The 15,697-nt window shown below is 42.6% G+C and overlaps 2 non-coding genes across 2 annotated transcripts; both read left to right on the forward strand.

Moving 5' to 3' along the window:
• The first annotated feature begins 145 nt into the window (after positions 1-145).
• On the forward strand, positions 146-218 carry TRNAV-AAC (transfer RNA valine (anticodon AAC)). Its single transcript has one exon. It is a non-coding gene; the product is annotated as a tRNA-Val (tRNA).
• Positions 219-11,153: 10,935 nt separating this feature from the next.
• Positions 11,154-11,226, forward strand: TRNAV-GAC (transfer RNA valine (anticodon GAC)). Its single transcript has one exon. It is a non-coding gene; the product is annotated as a tRNA-Val (tRNA).
• Positions 11,227-15,697: the final 4,471 nt, after the last annotated feature.

Here is a 15,697-nt window from a genome sequence, read left to right on the forward strand (position 1 = left end):
ATCCAACTACAATATATGAATTTCTTGGCTTTGTTGCCGAATGACGGGATGTTTTAGCTTCCATAACCAACAGAACTACGAATTTTTTTTTTTTCCTGGCGGTCAAAACTCGTCTCCAATTGCCATTGCTTTGCAGGATTTCACAGGTTTCATAGTGTAGTGGTCATCACGTCTGCTTAACATGCAGAAGGTCCTGGGTTCAATCCCCAGTGAAACCAGTCTCTTCTTGGTGTTGAAATAATACCCTATAGAACTGCAATACATGAAGTTCTTGGCTTTGTTGCCGAATGACGGGATGTTTTAGCTTCCATAACCAACAGAACTACTTATTTTTTTTTTTTCCTGGCAGTCAAAACTCGTCTCTAATTGCCATTACTTTGCAGGATTTCACAGGTTTTAAAGTGTGGTGGTCATCAAGTCTGCTTCATAAGCAGAACGTTCTGGATTCAATACCCAGTTAAACCAATCTGTTTTCGGTGTTGAAGTAATTTCCTATCAGCCTGTTAAGTATGAAATTCTTGGTTTCGTTGCCAAATGACAATACATTTTGGCTTCTATCACAAGGAGAACTACGATTTTGGGTTTCTTTTTTATTGAACATTTTAGCAGAAAACATAATCCCATATTATAAAAAAACCTGTTTGTTTTAAAATATATAGTTCCCATAAATACAAAAGCAAACGACTAAACTATGTAGAAAAAAGTAACACATTCAATGTAAACTTCAATTTAAGCAATATCCCTTTGTAGGAATAAAACTGGTAAAATATGTAATAAAAATTGTAAATGTTTCATTACCAAAAATACTTTCCTTCAGCAATAAAAAGGCCCTGTCAGTCACAATTTTGCTCCGATAGCCAATACTCTATAATTTTTTTGTCAGGTTTCATAGTGTATTGGTTATCATGTGTGCTTTACATGCAGAAGGTCCTGATTCAATCCCCAGTGAAACCTATCTGTTCTTGGTGTTGAAGTAATACTCTATCAACCAGCAATATAAAAAGTTCTTGGCTTTGTTCACGAATAACGGGGTGTTTTGTCTTCCATCACCAACAGTACTACGAATTATTTTTTTTTTTTACCCTGGCGGTCAAAACTAGAGATGAGCGAACCGGTCGCGGTTCGGCTCGAGGTCGGTTCGCCGAACAGAGCTCCCGTTCGAGTTCGGTTCGTCGAACGTTCGACGAACCGAACTCGAACTGCATAGGAAACAATGGCAGGCATTCACAAACACATAAAAACACATAGAAAACACCCTCAATGGTGTCCAAAAGGTGACAAACAACGCACAACACATCCCAAACACATGGGAAAGTGACAAGGACATATACTCATGCGAAAACAAAAGTGCTGGACAAGGAAAAAGAGGAGGACACACAGATATATGAGTATATGCAAGGAAACATCGATGCCATTACTGTGCAACTTGAGCCCTGCTCATTTTAGGCTTCCAATCTGGATAAATTGCCTGAGATTGCCACGTACGCCTTGGGGATCTTGTCGTGTCCTGCAGCCAGCATTCTCTCGGAACCTGTCTTCAGTGCTGCTGGGGGTCTGCTGGTAGATAAGCACACATGTCTGTCCACTGACAATGTGGACAAGGCTCTCAGAGGACTTTTCTTCCCCTGGGTCACCCAAGGGACGGGAAAGGCACGCTTATTTTTGAGAGTGCTTCATGCAAAGCATCTCTTTCTTTTTCACAAGGGGGGTCAACTGATGCCAGTCAAGTGGGGTGTGTGTGGCCCAATTAGTGGCAACGAGGGAGACTGTGGTTGGAGTCCCCTCACTGTGTTTCTAAAAGAACCAAGATGAACAAGTCATGACTCTCAGAGGACTTTTCTTCCCCGGAGTCAGCCAGGGGATGGGAAAGGCACGCGTATTTTTGAGAGTGCTTCATGCAAAGCATCTTTTTCTTTTTCAAAAGGGGGGGTCAACTGATGCCAGTCAAGTGGGGTGTGTGTGGCCCAATTAGTGGCAACGAGGGAGACTGTGGTTGGAGTCCCCTCGCTGTGTTTCTAAAAGAACCAAGATGAACAAGTCATGGCTCTCAGAGGACTTTTCTTCCCCTTGGGTCAGCCAGGGGATGGGAAAGGCACGAGTATTTTTGAGAGTGCTTCATGCAAAGCATCTTTTTCTTTTTCAAAAGGGGGGTCAACTGATGCCAGTCAAGTGGGGTGTGTGTGGCCCAATTAGTGGCAACGAGGGAGACTGTGGTTGGAGTCCCCTCGCTGTGTTTCTAAAAGAACCAAGATGAACAAGTCATGGCTCTCAGAGGACTTTTCTTCCCCTGGGTTAGCCAGGGGATGGGAAAGGCACGCGTATTTTTGAGAGTGCTTCATGCAAAGCATCTTTTTCTTTTTCAAAAGGGGGGTCAACTGATGCCAGTCAAGTGGGGTGTGTGTGGCCCAATTAGTGGCAACGAGGGAGACTGTGGTTGGAGTCCCCTCGCTGTGTTTCTAAAAGAACCAAGATGAACAAGTTTTGGCTCTCAGAGGACTTTTCTTCCCCTGGGTCAGCCAGGGAATGGGAAAGGCACGCGTATTTTTGAGAGTGCTTCATGCATAGCATCTTTTTCTTTTTCAAAAGGGGGTCAACTGATGCCAGTCAAGTGGGTTGTGTGTGGCCCAATTAGTGGCAACGAGGGAGACTGTGGTTGGAGTCCCCTCGCTGTGTTTCTAAAAGAACCAAGATGAACAAGTCATGGTTCTCAGAGGACTTTTCTTCCCCTGGGTTATCCAGGGGATGGGAAAGGCACACGTATTTTTGAGAGTGCTTCATGCAAAGCATCTTTTTCTTTTTCAAAAGGGGGGTCAACTGATGCCAGTCAAGTGGGGTGTGTGTGGCCCAATTAGTGGAAACGAGGGAGACTGTGGTTGGAGTCCCCTCGCTGTGTTTTACAAGATTTTCGAAGGGCATGACATGCCTAAGAGGTTGAGTTTCATCATCTGCAACTTGTTGGCAACAGAAAGGCTGCCTTTACACCCTTTGGAGACCGAGGATTTTCGAGACCTTATGCCCATTGCAGTGCCCCAAGAGCCGATGGCCAGTCGTCACTCCTTCTCCAAGAAAGGCGTGCCCGCACTACCACATTAGGTCGCACACAACCTCACCGATTCCTTGAGAAACTCTGTGTGTGACAGGGTGCATTTCACCACAGATACTTGGACCAGTAAGCATGGACAGGGGAGTTACATGTTGCTGACTGGGCACTGGGTAACTATGGTGAGAGATGGAGAAGGGTTTGCTGTACAAGTCTTGCCGTCCCCACGACTTGTGTGTCAATCCTTCCTCTGTATGTACAAGTTCATCCGCTGCTTCATTCTCCTCAACATCGTGTGGGTCCTCCACCTTGGCCCAAACCCTGTGTGGTCAGTCCACCCTTCCTTGTAACTGCGCCCAAGGAATCCCACACACCTCCTTACTATGCTGGCAGCAGAGCTCAAGGCCATCAGGCGGTCAAATGTTTACTTTGAAATGTAGGGGAAATGTGAGACACCGCTGAGGAATTGTGCACGGTTAGCTCTGGAGAGTGAGACCGAGTTTCATCAATGGTTGTCTCCACTCAACCAGCAGCCAGGGAAGGTCGGGTGCGACAATGATGCAAACCAGTCTGCGACCCTTCTTCAGGACAATGTGGCACACGTGCCTTGTATGGCTCACGTGTTGAACCTGGTTGTCCAGCAATTTTTAAAACACTATCCCGGCCTACATGGCCTTTTGCAGAGGGCACGGTGTAACGCCTGCCTGGATCGACACACTCAGATGGGCTGTAAAGGATAGGCTAGAGGCAAGCCACTCACCAAGCTGGACACCCAGAACCCTGAAACCCTTTAACCCCTATACAGTGATTTTGAATTACACAGGGCCCAAGTTGATCAATACCTGTGGAAGGCTGCAGTTCCAGAGAATAGTAGTCATGCAGGGTCAAAAACATTAATTGAGGAAGAGGAACAGAATGGGATGGCCAGGACTTAATCAGAAAACAAGCAGAGGTGAAATGCAGATCGGCCAACGAGGTACATAAACAGCAAGCAGGAAAAGTAGTCAGGTAACAAGCACACAAACTCATAAAACTGAACTGGGGGTAACAGTAACAAAAGGTTCATAGCTTTGTCTGGCAGTGGTCTGCAGACAGGAGGGGCCTAAAAAAGGGTGTGGTGTCTTCCCATTGGTTGTAGCTGAATGATGGTACTTCATCTGTGAGATACCCACCACCTACATTCAGCCTGTGGCTCTGTATCTGTCAAGGTAACGCAACCCAGTGGGTGACCATAACCTGCGTCCACCTGCGCCGCAGGCATCGACTCCTTTCCCATCATCAGCACTATGCACGAAAGGAACACGTTGTCACCTGGCGACCGGAGTACAAATTGATTGAGTGGACTACGTTGGTAACTTAACAGCTGTGTGCGGCAATGATGCAAACCTGTCTGCGGCCCTTCGTCAGGGCAATTTGACACACGTGCCTTGTATGGCTCATGTGTTGAATCTGATTCTCCAGCAATTTTTAAAATACCATCCCGGCCTACATGGCCTTGTGCAGCGGGCACGCTGCTATGTGCTCACTTTCATCCTTCGCACCCAGCAGCTCAACAACTTTCATCGCTCCTGAAGTCTTAGGGTCTGGCGGTTAAACGCTGGAAATACGATGTTCCAACACGCAGGAATTGGAATCTGCTCATGTTGCAGCGTCTGTGGAAGCCCCGCAGAGCCCTGCTGAAATACGGTATGATGTATACCCTGGGCTAACTTGATCCAGAGGTGGTGCAGATCACGCTGCTGGAGTGGTGTCAGATCAAGGACCTATGCACCCTTCTACACAGTTTACAAATGTCGACGAAGATGTTTAGCACTAGCGATGCCATTCTCAGCGTGACAATTCTGGTCATCTACAAGATGGAGCACACTGTAAGCATTATTCGGAGTCAGGTGTTGGTCCCAGAGGAAGGGGAGGAAGTACAGGAGGAGTCATATGCAGAAGGGATAATAAGATGTACAAGGTCCATACGTTGAGCGGCACCTAGGCGGCAGTCATGGTGGGGGATAGGGATTAACAAGGGCGCATAGTATCAGCAAAAATTGTTGAGGAAGGTGCAGGAGCCCATGAAGAAATGGAGGACGAACTTGCGATGGGCATGGAAGACTCAGCAGATGAGTGAGAGCTTGCTCACATTTCGGTTGTGCGAGTTTGGGGGGAGAGGGCAGAGGAAGGAGGCACGATTCTCACCTCTCTGCCACCAACAAACCAAGGACTTGGTCCTCCTGGATGCACAAGACACATGAGCGCCTTCTTGCTGCACTACCTACAACATAACCCTCGGATTGTATGAATTCGAAGTAATGCTAACTACTGGGTTGCCACACTGTTAGATCCCCGGTACAAGACAAAATTTGGCGAAATAATATCAGCCATAGAAAGGGACGCACGTATACAGGAGTATCTGCAGAAGGTGGTACGGATTCTTAGATCTGCTTTTCCAGTAAACACCAGTGCTGCACAGAGTGAATCTCAATGCTTTGTCATGGATAGGAGGAAATGGGCTTTTACTTGTCCACATCTGAGGGACCGAGGGCTGGCTGCTGGGCTGAGATGGCATTGAGTACGGTGTCCCTGCAGAGTTGCACTTTTGGTCATATACCAAATGAGTTGAAAAATGACAAATGCTGGTGGAAAGGGGAACAGGTGTGTTGGAAAGGGGAAAAAAGTTTTTGTGAGTGGGTTTGGTTGTTAAGCAAAAGTAACATTTGATGAAGAAACACCATCTGTTACGGTGGGACTGGCAGATTTGGATAAGGTGGTATATACTATGTTACTGGTATATAACGAAAATTAATAAGAAAAAAAAAAGAGAAAGGTATATATCCCCATCAGCAGTCAATGTCCACCGTGCTCCCAGATGGAAAAGGAGAGTTTGGCAAATGGAAGGTTCGGTGGAGGATACAGATCTGTGTGGCTATGAAACTAATAGTTGCCTGAACCGAGTTAGACGCCACTCGGATCTTGAGACTGGGAGCCCTGTTAGCGTCACAGGGTCCACACGCCCACCCAGCCCAGGAACTCCCTGTTAACATCACAGGGGCCATTGAGTACGCTGACCGTGTGCATTGGGGCCACACCTGTGGACAGCAGGTGCATCAGCAGCAGCAGGCCTGTTAATGCCACTGGGCTGCACAAGTAGGACTTGAAGGACAGGAGCTGGTCTTAACCGTTCTGCGTTACCAACTGTGGAGGCGGCCTGCATCGACGCCCTATCCCTGCCTAACTCTGGCCTAAAGCCGCAATGGGTTCAACACATGGAGGTGTGCTCTTTCGGAGCATAATAGAAGACTGCGCACCTCCTTGTTGGCTCCAGCACGTTTTATAACCTGGGTCCGCCCCAAACCAGGGTGGACCACAATGCACCTCCTGGAGAAAAAAGCAGAGTGACATGTCATGAGTGGCATAACTAGCGTCCTATTTGGAACCGCAACTTCAATAATGACATCATGGCGGCCACAACACAAACACCTCACCAGTCATTGTTTTACCATCAATAATGAGGTGACAAGTCATAGGGGCGGGCCTCTGCAAGCCATTTGGGAGTGGCCTGGCCACATCGTCAGGACACCTGATGCCCTGTGGTCTATATGGGCCCCCCCACATCAGGGGCAGGGCCAAAGAGTTCATTACCGGACCTAGTTTCCGATGCAGTAAGTGCCTGAGCATGGTCAGTTGCATGAAATAGCGTCTCTGAAAAAAGACTATCAGCTTTAGCATGGTGTCTCGGCACAAAACAGGACTTAGACCCGGCACGGAATGCAAGTACCTGTGCAAAGAGGCTTTTCACACTAAGTGTGGGAGCATGCGCTGTATCCCGAAATGAAGACTTAGCGTCAGGAATGGCACAGTCAGGCTGAGCATACTCACTAGGTGAAACACTGTAGTTAGGCTGTAGCTGGGGTAAATCGGCACACGCATGCGCACTAGCTGCCTCTCCACACTTACACGTGGAGGAGAAATTGCTCTTCGGGTGTGGACTTGGAGATGCTGTCTATGAACAGAAGGAAAAGCTAAAGAAAGCCTAACTTTCTATCCCTCCGAATTATCAAATGCAGCAATGAATTCCCTGAGTTTGCTATAACATTAGCGTAGCAAAATGTGCATGAAGGTGTACTGCACAGGTGCTAGAAATAGCTTGGCACCAGTGGGACAATAATGGAATACAACATCCAGTTCTATAATGCCACTAAATGGCAGTATTTTTTGCTATCAATATAGCTTATTAAAAACAGAGCAGGAGGGTGTCCTGCACAGGTACTAGAAATAGCTTGGCACCAGTGGGACAATAATGGAATACAACATCCAGTTCTATGATGCCACTAAATGGCAGTATTTTTTGCTAGCATTATAGCTTATTAAAAACAGAGCAGGAGGGTGTCCTGCACAGGTGCTGCACATAGATTTGCACCAATGGGCCACTAATGGAGTACAACAGCCACTTCTTGTATGCCACTAAGTTTACTCAATTTTTGGTATTATAATGTCTTAGTAAGTAACAATGAGTTTTAGTGTGCAATGCAGGCAGACGTGCTGCAAATATCTTTGCACTAGTGGGACTATACAGAAGTCCAATAGCCACGTTTAGGATGCCACTAGGTTCACTCAGTGTTTGCTAGTATAATGGCTTAGTAACAATGAGTTTGAGTGTGCAATGCAGGCAGACGTGCTGCAAATATCTTCGCACTAGTGAGACTATACAGAAGTCCAATAGCCACGTTTAAGATGCCACTAGGTTCACTCAGTGTTTGCTAGTATAATGGCTTAGTAACAATGAGTTTGAGTGTGCAATGCAGGCAGACGTGCTGCAAATATCTTTGCACTAGTGGGACAATACAGAAGTCCAACAGCCAATTTTATGATGCCACTAAGTTCACTCAGTGTTTGCTAGTATAATGGCTTGGTAACAATTAGTTTGAGTGTGCAATGCAGGCAGACGTGCTGCAAATATCTTTGCACTAGTGGGACAATACAGAAGTCCTATAGCCACGTTTAGGATGCCACTAGGTTCACTCAGTGTTTGCTAGTATAATGGCTTAGAAACAATGAGTTTGAGTGTGCAATGCAGGCAGACGTGCTGCAAATATCTTTGCACTAGTGGGACTATACAGAAGTCCAATAGCCACGTTTAGGATGCCACTAGGTTCACTCAGTGTTTGCTAGTATAATGGCTTAGTAACAATGAGTTTGAGTGTGCAATGCAGGCAGCAGTGCTGCAAATATCTTTGCACTAGTGGGACTATACAGAAGTCCAATAGCCACGTTTAGGATGCCTCTAGGTTCACTCAGTGTTTGCTAGTATAATGGCTTAGTAACAATGAGTTTGAGTGTGCAATGCAGGCAGACGTGCTGCAAATATCGGTGCACTACTGGGACTATACAGAAGTCCAATAGCCACGTTTAGAATGCCACTAGGTTCACTCAGTGTTTGCTAGTATAATGGCTTAGTAAAAATGAGTTTGAGTGTGCAATGCAGGCAGACGTGCTGCAAATATCTTTGCACTAGTGGGACTATACAGAAGTCCAATAGCCACATTTAGGATGCCACTAGGTTCACTCAGTGTTTGCTAGTATAATGGCTTAGTAACAATGAGTTTGAGTGTGCAATGCAGGCAGACGTGCTGCAAATATCTTTGCACTAGTGGGACTATACAGAAGTCCAATAGCCACGTTTAGGATGCCACTAGGTTCACTCATTGTTTGCTAGTATAATGGCTTAGTAACAATGAGTTTGAGTGTGCAATGCAGGCAGACGTGCTGCAAATATCTTTGCACTAGTGGGACTATACAGAAGTCCAATAGCCACGTTTAGGATGCCACTAGGTTCACTCAGTGTTTGCTAGTATAATGGCTTAGTAACAATGAGTTTGAATGTGCAATGCAGGCAGAGGTGCTGCAAATATCTGTGCACTACTGGGACTATACAGAAGTCCAATAGCCACGTTTAGGATGCCACTAAGTTCACTCATTGTTTGCTAGTATAATGGCTTAGTAACAATGAGTTTGAGTGTGCAATGCAGGCAGACGTGCTGCAAATATCTTTGCACTAGTGGGACTATACAGAAATCCAATAGCCACGTTTAGGATGCCACTAGGTTCACTCAGTGTTTGCTAGTATAATGGCTTAGTAACAATGAGTTTGAGTGTGCAATGCAGGCAGAGGTGCTGAAAATATCTGTGCACTACTGGAACTATACAGAAGTCCAATAGCCACGTTTAGGATGCCACTAAGTTCACTCAGTGTTTGCTAGTATAATGGCTTAGTAACAATGAGTTGGAGTGTGCAAAGGGCAGGAGGGTACAGTGGCAGGGTTGTGGGTCTCTGGGTAGAGGAAATGAAGCCTGCCTTTCTATCCCTCCTAATGGGAAAATGCAGCGAGGAAATCCCTGACCTTAGCTACACAGACGCTGTCATCTTGTGTAGCTGTTAAACTCTGTTTTCAGGACCTGTCACCTATGGTTCTGACCCTGCCGGTATGAGCCCTTAAAAGGACTGATAGAAAGTGCTATCCCTATGCTGCCCAGCACTGTGTATGGAGCGTATACAGCTGTATCGGCGATAGGAGCTGCGCCAGTGAAGTCTGACACCAAGGACGCAGAAGGCAGATAATGGCGTGCTGGAGGAAAATGTCCGGTTTAATAATGCAGGGACATGTGACATGGACATCCTATCACACATGCCGTTGCTTCTCTGGCTAAAAGTCCACTTAGCTGTGTGTGTGTCTGGGATTGGCTGACATGCTGGCCCTCCCCACTACACGCGCGCTTAGGGAAGGAAGACAAGGAAAAAAAAAAAAATGGCGATTGCCATTATCCATACAGCAGTGATCTGAACGCGCTGTTCCCGCACACTATACACTGAAATGTTATAATATTGTAAGTCACAGAGTGACTTACACTATTACAGCGGAAAGCAAGCTAGGAATTAGCTGTTTTTTTTGCTGCTAGAACCGTTCTCGAACGTATCTAGAACTATCGAGCTTTTATCAAAAAGCTCGAGTTCTAGATCGATCTAAGACAGCCCCCAAAATCACTCGAGCCGCGAACTGGAGAACCACGAACCACGAACCGCGCTCAACTCTAGTCAAAACTCGTCTCTAATTGCCATTACTGTGCAGGATTTCACAGGTTTTCTAGTGTGGTTGTCATTAAGTCTGCTTCACATGCAGTAAGTTCTGGGTTCAATCCCCAGTGAAACAAACCTGTTTTCGGTGTTGAAGTAATTTCCTATCAACCTGTAAGAAATGAAATTTTTGGTTTTGTTGCCAAATGACAATACATTTTGGCTTCCATCACAAAGAGAACTACGAATTTGGATTTCTTTTTTATTGACCATTTTAGCAGAAAACATAATCCCATATTATAAAAATCCTGTTTGTTTCAAAATATATAGTTCCCATAAATACAAAAGCAAACGACTAAACTGTGTAGAAAAAAGTATCACATTCAATGTAAACTTCAATTTAAGCAATATCCCTTTGTAGGAATAAAACTGGTAAAATATGTAATAAAAATTGTAAATGTTTCATTACCAAAAATACTTTCCTTCAGCAATAAAAAGGCCCCGTCAGTGACAATTCTGCTCTGCTAGCCAATACACAGCAACTTTTCATCAGGTTTCATAGTGTAGTGGTCATCACGTCTGCTTAACACGTAAAAGGTCCTGGGTTCAATACCCAGTAAAACCAGTCTGTTCTTGGTGTTGAGATAATACCCTATCAAACTACAATACATGAAGTTCTTGGCTTTGTTGACGAATGATGGGTTGTTTTAGCTTCCATCACCAACAGAACTATGAATTATTTTTTTTTTTTCCCCTGGCGGTCAAAACTCATCTCTAATTGCCATTACTTTGCAGGATTTCACAGGTTTCATAGTGTAGTGGTCATCACGTCTGCATAATGCGCAGAAGGTCCTGGGTTCAAACCCCAGTAAAAGCAATCTGTTCTTGGTGTTGAAATAATACCTTATCAAACTACAATATATGAAGTTCTTGGCTTTGTTGCCGAATGATGGGATGTTTTGGCTTCCATCAGCCACAGAACTAAGATTTTTTTTTTTTTCCCCTGGTGGTCAAAACTCGTCTCCAATTGCCATTGCTTTGCAAGATTTCACAGGTTTCATAGTGTAGTGGTCATCACGTCTGCTTGACACGCAGAAGGTCCTGGGTTCAATCCCCAGTGAAACCAATCTGTTTTCGATGTTGAAGTAATTTCCTATCGACTTGTAATATATGAAATTCTTGGTTTCATTGCCAAATGACAATACATTTTGGCTTCCATCACCAAGAGAACTACGATTTTGGGTTTCTTTTTTATTGACCATTTTAGCAGAAAACATAATCCCATATTATAAAAATCCTGTTTGTTTGAAAAAATATAGTTCCCATAAATACAAAAGCAAAAGACAAAACTTTGTGGAAAAAGTAACACATTCAATATAAACTTCAATTTAAGCAAAATCCCTTTGTAGGAATAAAACTAGTAAAATATGAAATAAAAATTGTAAATGTTTTATTAACCAAAAACACTTTTCTTCAGCAATAAAAAGGCCCCGTCAGTTACAATTCGTCTCCGATAGCCAATACTCTATAATTTTTTTGTCAGGTTTCATAGTGTAGTGGTAATCACGTCTGCTTTACACGCAGAAAGACCTGAGTTCAATCCCCAGTGAAACCCATCTGTCCTTGGTGATGAAATAATACCCTATCAACCAGCAATATATAAACTTCTTGGCTTTGTTGCTGAATAACAGGATGTTTTGGCTTCCATCACCAACTGAACTAAGAATTATTCTTTTTTCCCGCTGGCGGTCAAAACTCGTCTTAATTGCCATTACTTTGCAGGTTTTCATAGGTTTCATAGTGTAGTGGTCATCACGTCTGCTTAACACACAGAAGGTCCTGGGTTCAATCCCCAGTGAAACCAGTCTGTTCTCGGTGTTAAAATAATACCCTATCCAACTACAATATATGAAGTTCTTGGCTTTTTTGCCGAATGACAGGATGTTTTGGCTACCATCAGCAATAGAACTACGAATTATTTTTTTTTTCCCCTGGTGGTCAAAACTCGTCTCTAATTGCCTTCTCTTTGCAGGATTTCACAGGTTTTAAATTGTAGTAGTCATCACGTCTGCTTCACACGCAGAATGTCCTGGGTTCAATCCCCAGTAAAAACAAGCCGTTTTCGCTGTTGAAGTAATTTGCTATCAACCTATAATATATAAAATTCTTGCTTTCGTTGCCAAATGATAATACATTTTGGCTTCCATCACAAAGAGAACTACGATTTTGGGTTTCTTTTTTATTGACCATTTTAACAGAAAACATAATCCCATATTATAAAAATCCTGTTTGCTTTAAAATATATAGTTCCCATAAATACAGAAGCAAATGACTAAACTGTGTAGAAAAAAGTAACACATTCAATGTAAACTTCAATTTAAGCAATATCCCTATGTAGGAATAAAACTGGTAAAATATGTAATAAAAATTGTAAATGTTTCATTACCAAAACTACTTTTCTTCAGCAATAAAAAGGCCCCGTCAGTCACAATTCTGCTCTGCTTGCCAATACACAGAAAATTTCTATCAGGTTTCATAGTGTAGTAGTCATCACGTCTGCTTAACTCGCAGAAGGTCCTAAGTTCAAAGCCTAGTGAAACCAATCTGTTCTTAGTGTTGAAATAATACACTATCTAACTACAATACATGAAGTTCTTGGCGTTGTTGCCGAGTGACGGGATGTTTTGGCTTCCATCACCAATAGAACTACGAATTATTTTTTTTTTTCCCCTGGTGGTCAAAACTCGTCTCTAATTGCCATTATTTTGCAGGATTTCACAGGTTTCAAAGTGTAGTAGTCATCCCATCTGCTTCACACGCAGAAGGTCCTGGGTTCAATCCCTAGTAAAAAACAAGCCATTTTCGCTGTTGAAGTAATTTGCTATCAGCCTGTAATATATAAAATTCTTGGTTTCGTTGCCAAATGACAATACATTTTGGCTTTCACCACAAAGAGAACTACGATTTTGGGTTTCTTTTTTATTGTCCATTTTAGCAGAAAACATAATCCCATATTATAAAAATCCTGTTTGTTTCAAAATATATAGTTCCCATAAATACAAAAGCAAATTACTAAACTGTGTAGAAAAAAGTAACACATTCAATGTAAACTTCAATTTAAGCAATACCCCTTTGTAGGAATAAAACTGGTAAAATATGTAATAAAAATTGTATATGTTTCATTACCAAAAATACTTTCCTTCAGCAATAAAAAGGCCCCGTCAGTCACAATTCTACTCTGCTTGCCAATACTCAGTAACTTTCCATAAGGCTTCATAGTGTAGTGGGCATCACGTCTGCTTAAGATGCGGAAGGTCCTGGTTTCAATCCCCAGTACAACCAATCTGTTTTTGGTGTTGAAATAATAACCTATCAAACTACAATATATGAAGTTCTTGGCATTGTTGCCGAATGATGAGATGTTTTAGATTCCATCATCAACAGAACTACGAATTATTTTTTTTTCCCCTGGCGGTCAAAACTCGTCTCTAATTGCCATTACTTTACAGGATTTCACAGGTTTCAAAGTGTAGTGGTCATCACGTCTGCTTAATTCGCAAAAGGTCCTGAGTTAACTTCCAGAAGGTCCTGGGTTCAATCCCCAGTGAAACCAATCTGGTCTTAATGTTAAAATAATACCCTATCAACCAGCAATATATAAAGTTCTTGGCTTTGTTGTCGAATAACAGGATGTTTTGGCTTCCATCACCAACAGAACTACGAATTTTTTTTTTCCCCTGGCGGTCAAAACTTGTCTCCAATTGCCATTGCTTTGCAGGATTTCACAGGTTTCATAGAGTAGAGATCATCATGTCTGCTTAACACGCAGAAGTTCCTGGGTTCAATCCCCAGTGAAACCAATCTGTTCTTGGTGTTGAAATAATACCCTATCCAACTACAATATATGAAGTTCTTGGCATTGTTGCCGAATGACGGGATGTTTTGGCTTCCATCACCAATAGAACTACGAATTATATTTTTTTTTTCCCCTGGTGGTCAAAACTCGTCTCTAATTTCCATTACTTTGCAGAATTTCACAGGTTTCATAGTGTAGTGGTCATCACGTCTGCTTAACACGCAGAAGGTTCTGGGTTTAATCCCAAGTGAAACCAATCTGTTCTTGGTGTTGAAATAATACCCTATGCAATTACAATACATAAAGTTCTTGGCTTTGTTGCTGAATGACGGGACGTTTTGGATACCATAACCAACAGAACTACGAATTTTTTGTTTTCCTGGCAGTCAAAACTCGTCTCTAATTGCCATTACTTTGCAGGATTTCACAAGTTTTAAAGTGTGGTTGTCATCAAGTCTGCATCACATGCAGAACGTTCTGGGTTCAATCCCCAGTGAAACCAATCTGTTTTCGGTGTTGAAGTAATTTCCTATCAACCTTTAATGTATGAAATTCTTGGTTTCTTTGCCAAATGACAATACATTTTGGCTTCTATCACAAGGAGAACTACGATTTTGGGTTTCTTTTTTATTGAACATTTTAGCAGAAAACATAATCCAATATTATAACAATAATAAAAAAACCTGTTTGTTTCAAAATATATAGTTCCCATAAATACAAAAGCAAACGACTAAACTTTGTGGAAAAAAGTAACACATTCAATGTAAACTTCAATTTAAGCAAAATCCCTTTGTAGGAATAAAACTGGTCAAATATGTAATAAAAATTGTAAATGTTTCATTAACCAAAAATACTTTCCTTCAGCAATAAAAAGGCCCTGTCAGTCACAATTCTGCTCTGCTTGCCAATACACAGTAATTTGCCATCAGGTATCATAGTGTACTGGTCATCACGTCTGCTCAACACGCAGGTCCTGGGTTCAATCCCCAATAAAAGCAATCTGTTCTTGGTGTTGAAATAATACCCTATCAAACTACAATATATGAAGCTCTTGGCTTTGTTGCCGAATGACGAGATGTTTTGGCTTCCATCACCAACAGAACTATGAATTATTTTTTTTTGCCCCTGGCGGTCAAAACTCGTCTCTAATTGCCATTACTTTGCAGGATTTCACAGGTTTTCAAGGGTGGTGGTCATCAAGTCTGCTTCACATGCAGAATGTTCTGGGTTCAATCTCCACTGAAACCAATACGTTTTCGGAGTTGAAGTTATTTCCTATCGACTTGTAATATATGAAATTAGCAGAAAACATAATCCCATATTATAAAAATCCTGTTTGTTTTAAAATATATGGTTCCCATAAATACAAAAGCAAACGACTAAACTATGTAGAAAAAAGTAACATTTTCAATGTAAACTTCAATTTAAGCAAAATCCGTTTGTAGGAATAAAACTGGTAAAATATGTAATAAAAATTGTAAATGTTTCATTAACCAAAAATACTTTCCTTCAGCATTAACACGCAGAAGGTCCTTGGTTAAATCCCCAGTAAAACCAATCTGTTCTTGGTGGTGAAATAATACCCTATCAAACTAGAAAATATGAAGTTCTTGGCTTTGTTGCCGAATGATGGGATGTTTTGGCTTCCATCACCAACAGAAATACAAATTATTTTTTTTTCCCCTGGCGGTCAAAACTTTTCTCTAATTGCCATTACTTTGCAGGATTTCACAGGTTTTCT

Source organism: Anomaloglossus baeobatrachus, chromosome 2 (genome assembly GCF_048569485.1).
Source record: "Anomaloglossus baeobatrachus isolate aAnoBae1 chromosome 2, aAnoBae1.hap1, whole genome shotgun sequence".
NCBI classification, from domain to species: domain Eukaryota; kingdom Metazoa; phylum Chordata; class Amphibia; order Anura; family Aromobatidae; genus Anomaloglossus; species Anomaloglossus baeobatrachus.